This window comes from Ammospiza caudacuta, chromosome 6, assembly GCF_027887145.1.
Source record: "Ammospiza caudacuta isolate bAmmCau1 chromosome 6, bAmmCau1.pri, whole genome shotgun sequence".
Lineage (NCBI taxonomy): Eukaryota > Metazoa > Chordata > Aves > Passeriformes > Passerellidae > Ammospiza > Ammospiza caudacuta.
Window position 1 is genome coordinate 56,485,650 of NC_080598.1, and position 8,038 is coordinate 56,493,687.

Here is an 8,038-nt window from a genome sequence, read left to right on the forward strand (position 1 = left end):
GTTTTCCTTGCCCTGCAGAATCACCTCTGGGTCAAATGCCACAGCAGAAAAGTGCACAAGCTCCCAGCCTGCACCTGAGTGTCAGAGAGGCTCCTGAGGGTCTGGACCATCCTGTTGTACAAAGTTCCAGCAGTGACCATAGAACAGCATAAAGGCACAATCAATAATGTGACACTTGTAACTGCTGCACAAATGTTGGATTTATTTCCAGTGTTGAATGTTTTAAGTTGCAGTGACGTTCCGGGAATGAATGCTGGTGCTGGAAGCTCTGCTCCTCTCCACGGAGAAGACACTGAATGCCTCCTCTAAAAGTCAAACATTACATCAATTCTACAGCTTTCCTCACTTGAAAGACAACACCCAGCTTCCGCTTTGTTTCTTTTTCCTAATGATCCAGCTAATACTGCCAAGGGATAGGGACTACTTGGCCTATGTCAGCACTTCTCTTAACACTGCAGAAAGCAGAGATTTGCACAACTAACATGTCCAAGTTCCTGTCTGACTTGAGCTACAGCTTTTCTTTCCTGAATGCAATCACTTTCTTTTCTACTGATGGCTGAAAATATGAAGTTTCTGTTTGGAGAGTCTCTTCTAAAACGTTTGTCATGGAAGGGCACTGTTAATTATTTGAAAAATCAGCATGTGCTTGCTCTCCTACTGAATGTTGACATAATAAACTGTTGACATCTGACAAGGCTGCCTGACCCCCGGACACACTGACTGTGTCTGATCAGTATTTGCTGAATTAATCATGTCCAACAAGGCTTCAGGATCTGTTCCTTCTACTTAAAAAGGTAAATATCTCCAGTTTTGCACATCTTAACTTAGACTTACTATACTGTAGCATGTCTCAGTTGCCTCATACAGGGATTTTGCTGTTCAGCAGTGAGTGATAATGAAGTCCCTCATCTGAAATGAAACCCCTCCTTGCATCAGAGTTCCTTTATTTGCAGTCTTCTGAACAGTGTGATCAACTGGAATTCTTCCAAAAGGATTGTGATCTAGTTGGAAGATTCCTCCATTTTTAAGGCTTGTTCAAGTAGTGAGATAAGTAGGAGGTAAATGCATCCCTGGTGCACAGAAGACAAAGTGAGCCCAGTTCCACTTACACAAAGCACTAAGGGACCCAAAGAGTGATCAAATGCACCCACAGGGGTAATCACCTTCTCCAGGCACCAATGCTCATCCCTCCATACGACCTATTACAGCAGTTAAGAAACAAAATCCTTTCAGTTCCCAGCAACGCAATTTGTTAGATCACTGAGATAAACCTGAAGTAATTGCATGGTGGGTGAAAACAAGAAATTTATAAAGAACTGATCAAATGTGTGCAGCATATATTATCAGAAGCACAGCTGATATGTTTGTGTCTTCCAAGTGGACTCTATCAGCAGTATAATCATCTTCTAGACTAGTAAGACTAGTCTTCCATGATTCTTTAACAATGTTTTATGACACAGTGGTGTTTGATTGCATGTTTCTAGCAGCACTTTAATTTTAGTGGCTCTTTTGGAAAAGCTACTAATGTAGAATGCTTATAAGATATGTAAAGTCCCATACAAATGAATCTGTGGGACTCAAACGTTGCCATCTTAGATAGTCCATGAGTCAGAATAAAATCTCGTACTACCAGATTTATTATTTTGCAAAGTGTCTATCTGGAAATTACTTTAGAGACTTCATTATACATACATTTGTTTACCTGTGATCAGCTGAATGGGAAGAGGCAGAAGCCTGTGTCTCGAAAGTGTAGCTGAGACAAGAATCCTGAACCATGGCAGCAAAACGTCTAGTGTGAACCACACAGCACTACTTAACGTGGCTCCATTTGGGAAGAGTTGATTCAAATCTCAGGGGCAAAAGATTTGGTCCTTGATGTCCAAGTCTGCCACTGATACACCAGGAGGTTGTAACAAGTGGGGCCCAGCTCTCAGAGGCTGGCAGGGCAGAGGCTGTGCCCCTTTCCCCCTCAGCGTGCCCTGCCAGGGCTCTCCTGTCGGGACACGCTCAGCCCGTGCATATCTCGCGCACTCCCACTGGCGTTGTGAGCTTCACACCAGCACCTCCCTCCCACTCCACGATGCTGCACATCACAGGGAACCCATGGGAAGGTGCCAACCAACAACATCCTGCAGCCCTGCTCCGCAGCCTCCTCCGTAGGCAGGCCCTGCCAGGCCTCGGCGTTGCGCGACCTGATGCGGGGCACGTTGCACAACGGGGCAGGAAAAGGCTGAGATATCATTCCCTGTCTTGCAGCAGCACTAAACACCACAGCAATAAATAAACCCTCTCTCAAGCCACAGTATTCCTTCGCATCTCCTCAGCTTCCACATGGGATCAGAAGAATGGTGGCCAGGGGAGATATTGCCTGGCCAAAGCTGCCTGCTAAGTATCCTCAGCGGCACTTCTGAGTACAGATAAGCCTCATTATTACATGTTTATGTACATAATTAATGTGCTTCTCCTCCACTGCCACTGTTGCAGATCCCATTAGGCTCTTGTGCTTGGTGTTCACCAGCCCAAATCCCGGTTTTAAGCGCTTAAAAGTGAAATTAGATGAGACTCCACGCAGTAAAAGGTGCTAAGAAAGGGGCAAGAGAATGACAATTATGTTTGTTTATGCCAGCTGATTATTTCTACATGAAATGATTAATTATTAGCATAGAAGGGAAATGACAATCCTGGCAATTGAGTATAAAGAAAAGAATTTCAGGGTGAGAAAAAAGGAATCTTAATGGCAATCATTTGCTGAGAGATATGAAGTTATCACAATTAGAACAGGCAGTTGTCAATTAATCCTGTCATGCAGGAAGCTGCTGTGCTGGGGACATTCTCTGATGAGGATTGTCTGTGCATGAATAATTACACTTGCATCTCCCAGGGGGTGTGGCTTCCTTCCTGGGTATGTTTTGGAATGGATCTTTATGACCAGGGCCCAGTGAAGTTGGGATTTCAATGCATTCAATTCTTTCTGTGGCAAATGTGAATTTCTTATTCCCACTGAAGGGTCAGATTGGGATGACAGGATTCCAGCACCCTTGAGGCATCCAGCAAAGATCTTTGTTGAATCCTGTAGAGCTCCAGGGCTTCAGGGCACAGACAACTGGCCTGTTATCTCTCTGTCTGACAAGAGTGTGATGTGAAATAAGTCAGTTTATTTACTTGGACCACTTTGACCTGCCCACAACTATGTCACCATTCCCCGCTGTTGTTTGGAAAGTTCTATATTCCAAGGACAGAAAACCGGAAATAGGAGATGTTGCTAAAAATGACCATGCTACGTCAGGGCAAAGTCACACTCTGACTCTGTATGTTCAGTAGCCTGAACCAGCAAAAGCCCAGGAAATCTTGATAGATGGTCAAATAATTAGTAATCACTTCCTTTCTCATGGTTTTATGGGCCAGGACACGTAATCCTGCCAACTCTGAAAAAACAGCTGGTTGGTGAACATGAAAAATCAAGTTGCTACAAGGTTTCTGATGGCTATCACGATTAAGCATTGCAATCAATTATAAAGTTATTGAAGCAGACTTAATGCATAGCAGCTAATCTTAAATATGAACTGCTTGGCTGAAATGCTCAGAAAAAGTGAGTGATTTCGAGTGTTAGCTTCCAGGGTTTAGCATGAAACTTCATGGTAGAGTAAAAGGTGGCTAGCATTTAATAAAAGTCAGCTAAAAACAGGGAGAGAGAGAGAAAGGAGAATTGATTGTGAGGAGATAAAAAAGTAACCATGAGACCATGCTCTCCTGAAGTTTGAAATACTACAGGGAGAGCTGATTGCAAAAGAGGACTCGGTGGACTCATTTCTCATGCACACATCTCTGTGTCCAGTTCTGGACTCCACAGGAGACAGACAAGGAGCTACTGCAGAGGGTCCAGCAGAAGACTGGAGCATCTCTTTAATGAGTAGACTGAGGAAGCTGGGTCTGTTTAGTTTAGAGAAAACTCAGAGGAGATCTCATTAATCCATACCAATGTCTCAAAGGTGAGTGTCAGAGGATGGTGCCAGGCTCTCTTTCGTGGTACCCAGCAAGAGGAGCAAGGGCCATAAACTAAAACACAAAACGTTTCACCTCAACATGGGGAAGAACTTCTTTATGGTAAAGATGGCAAAGCACTGGAACAGCTGCCCAGAGAGGTCTCCCTGTCTGGAGACATTCAAACTCCCCTGGATATGTTCCTCTGTCACCTGCTCCAGGTGACCCTGCCTTGGCAGGGGGTTGGACTGGATGATCTCCAGATGTCCCTTCCCACCCTGACTATTCTGTGATCATCTGATCTCCAGCTCTCATCTCTGCACACTGCTGGGACTCCTGAGTGGAAAGTCATGACAAAGTATAATCTACACCAGGGCTGCAGAAGTACCTCCTTGTTGTTTCCAATGAGCTTTTCCTGATGTTTTTAGGGCCAGAGGTGAAGCTTCTCCTTCCTATCAGGGTCTCAATGCAGGGATGGATGGATCTCCCAGGACACATCTGCTTGATAACTCACACACCATCTCTGCAGCACAACCATTGCTCTTCACATATTTTCCTTTTTGTAGCTGCTGAAGCACAGGAAATTGTACCCACAGAACCAGCCTGGAACTGTGCAAAGCCTTAAGGTCTCCTTATTCTAAAACTGTTATTAGAAGAACTGATGTGTTTAACAGTTAAACTGAAAATTTGAAATAGAAACCAGAAAATTGGTAATCTGCTGCTTGCTATTGTGCCACTGAATACAGACAGAGATTGACTTGAAAAATTCTCCCAAAAAGGGAAAAACTACATTTATTTGTATAATGTAATTTACACAGTTAGCTTCTGGAATGAACAAGATGTTAAGTCAGAACAAGGAAAATGGTGAAAAGCAGTATTACACATTAAATTGGTATGTAACCTCTGTAGTGCTCAGGGACATTGAAATGCATGCTTAGATAAAGCATTTGAGATACAAATCTCACTCCTGCTAAATTGCTAAATTTGGATTTAATCAAAATTTTGTGCACACAATAGTGGCATTTTGAATGAAATGTGAATTCTTGGCCTCATAAGAAGCTGCTAGCCATGTTTTAATTTCTAACACTTCTTTATTAATCTACCCACTGAATGGCAAACCCACAATCTTTCTAAAAGTTCTTGGTTGGAAAAACATCCCACCTCATCCATTTATCTATAAATCACTTGCTGTTATGTAGGCAGTAATCTCAAAAGGCTTCCTATTTATATGAGGAAGCATTAGGCCATCTCTCAGGGTGTTTATTACTGCAAATCAAGTTAGTATCAAACTATTATTATGCTCACATGTGACACACAGTGGGCTGCTGCATTGACAAATGAGTTTACACCAACTAAAGTAAACATGAAGTTGCCCCATCACTGTTTGCTATGAACATATGGAATGCTGATTTCCCAGGGTGGGAGAAAATCCACTTGCAGAGATTTTTTTTTTCCCTGTTTACCAGACCCAAAAATATTAAAAGTACTTTCCAGGACATGTCAGATTCTGGGTCTTTCTTTAAGAAACTTCCAGCCTAATTTTAGGTGAGCATTAATGAGTAAGAGTAGGAAATTGGTGGGGAAATAACGAGGAAAGTAGAAACAATAAGCAGAGACATGGTAAGCTCCATGTCCATGCTTACTTTTAATGCTGGATTTAAGTCCAGAATTGTCAGATAAAACATACATGGAATAATACTTTGGGTTGTCCATGCCCTTCCATAATGTTACCTGTGGAATAAGGAATTGGCAGGAAAGTATTGGGAGCTTTTGCCAAACAAGCGTGGGGATATTGACTGGTAATAATGATAGCACCTTCCAGTCATTTTTCATAACTCAATTTTTTCAAAGCAGAGCCTCCCTGAAATATAATCCTCCTCTCATTACCAAGTATTCATGATCTTCCATATTCTGCCATGCAAACAGCACAGCCTTTTATGTCCTCCCACAAGCTTGCCCTTCATCTTCACTTCCTCCCAGACCAGCTCTTTGTCTCCTACAACCACTCCTGGCGTTATGTCTCCTTTTGTGCTGCCCTCTCTCTTTGACACCATAAGGTGACTGGTATTTGCTTTCCTCATCCAAGAAAATTCTGTCCAAGGGGCCCAAGCCATCATGTTCCACGTTACATGTGCTGCTCCTCCAGGTTCCAGGAGTGTTGGTGCAGTCAGAGAGCTCTCAGCACCCAGTGTAGGAGGCCATGCTGGGGGGGACCACAGTCCTTTTCATTTGGGTCCCACTGATATAAACAATACTTAGTTTAACCATCACTACAAACAATGGACTAATTACTATTCCTTCTAATACTCCTCATTTCCCCCCTATTTAATTTCAGAACTGATTCCATTACTTTAATGCTTCAATCACCTTTCACAGAGGAAGAACACCACATTGCTCATGCCTTGGCTAGTGCTGCCTGTCCATTTCCACTTTTGGGCACCTCTACTCTTCTACCTTTCAAAGCTTTCAGCCTGTTCTCTGAGATTCCACCTAGTGAAGGGAGCAAGCAGGATGTTAACTTTCTTACTTCCATAATTGAGGGTATATGGGTGAGAAACAGCACCTACTAAATGCTTATATAATTAAATGAAAGGTATGTTTACCCATTCACTGTAAAACCACTGACACTTATTAAAAAGAAGTTGAAAGCAGGAGATGGTTCATCCTGCCTAAAGACCACACAGGTTCTGGTACCTCAGAGAAGCCTGGCTGCCTCAGACAGGTTCCCCCCTTATTGCTCAGAGTCCTTTAGGGGCCATTTGCAATGTGTGTGTGACCCAGGACCAGAACAGCAATGAGATCCCTGGGGATTATATATCTCACCAGTGCAGGAGCAGGTTCTGACTGGTTTGGCTGGAAAGGACTCTTGAACCAAGCCAGTATGGACAGTCAGGTGATTATTTAGCTGGGTGGTATTGTGGAGCTGTGGGTGTGGGTGCGAGCTTGTGTTTGTCAGAGGGAGGTGAGAGTTGCCAGTGCAGTCCATGAAGGATTATATATAAAATACAGCCCATGCAGTCATGCTGCACATGCTGTACACATCCCTGGCAGGAGTGGACGACCTAGAACACTGTGTCACAGCACAAATGGGTGTAAAGAGAGTCTTGCTTCCACAGATCTCCATGGATGCCAAGGACAGAGGTGTCCTTTGAGTGAACACACAAATAGTTCACTCTCCTTTATCCAAGGCAAGCAAATATCCTTTTGGGAGAAAGAGAAGGTCCAGAAACCCCCTATGGCTTGGGCTATCTGGAAGAAAGCACAAAATTAAGCTCTGGGTTTGAGTGTGAGAGGGCAGAGCAGAAGAGCAAGAGCTGGCTGTACCAAAGCAGACTGAAACGCCTCCAGCCTAGATCCAGGGAGCTTCCTCAGCATGAGGTTTGCATAGGCTCTAGAGCAACCTGTTCTGGTTCCATCACTCCAGCTTCTGGTGCAGCACCACGTTCACACAAGCTGTGCACAGCCACAAGGCCTTCTCCCTGCTCTGCTGCTCTGGGATGCCTCCTGTATGGGCATTTCCTCTGGGACCGCTTCAGTCTCCTATGTATTTTTAAAGGGCCAAAGATCATAGGATCTGGAGCACCAAAATGCATAAACAGCACTCAGTTCTTTAAACATTCAAAGCACTATATAAACATTAGTGAAGCCTCATAAGATGAGGTAGGTAAGCATTATCTCCCTCTCAAGGTGTGGTAAAGCGACTTGGCTGAGGCCGGAGGCTGAGTCACTGGCAGAGCAAGGTTTACCATCCACATCTTTTTGAAATGGTGTGTCCTGGGCTGGCTGGAGAGAGCAGCATGTGGTCAGGCAGTGCAGGCAGCCTGGCACCACCAGCAACCAGCATCCCCACTGCCACCATGGGGAAGCCAGCTGTGGGGTTACATTAATCCCCACCCTAAGGTTACAGGGCGTTGCACTCACCCCAAGAACATGGCTCGAAACCTTCGTGAATTGGATTTCACTGCTAGCCTGTCAAAGTTCAGGGTGTCCTCCTTTCCTGTTGGCTGTCCAACACCTCTGAACATCAGAACCTTTTCCATATTTTTCAGTTCTGGCT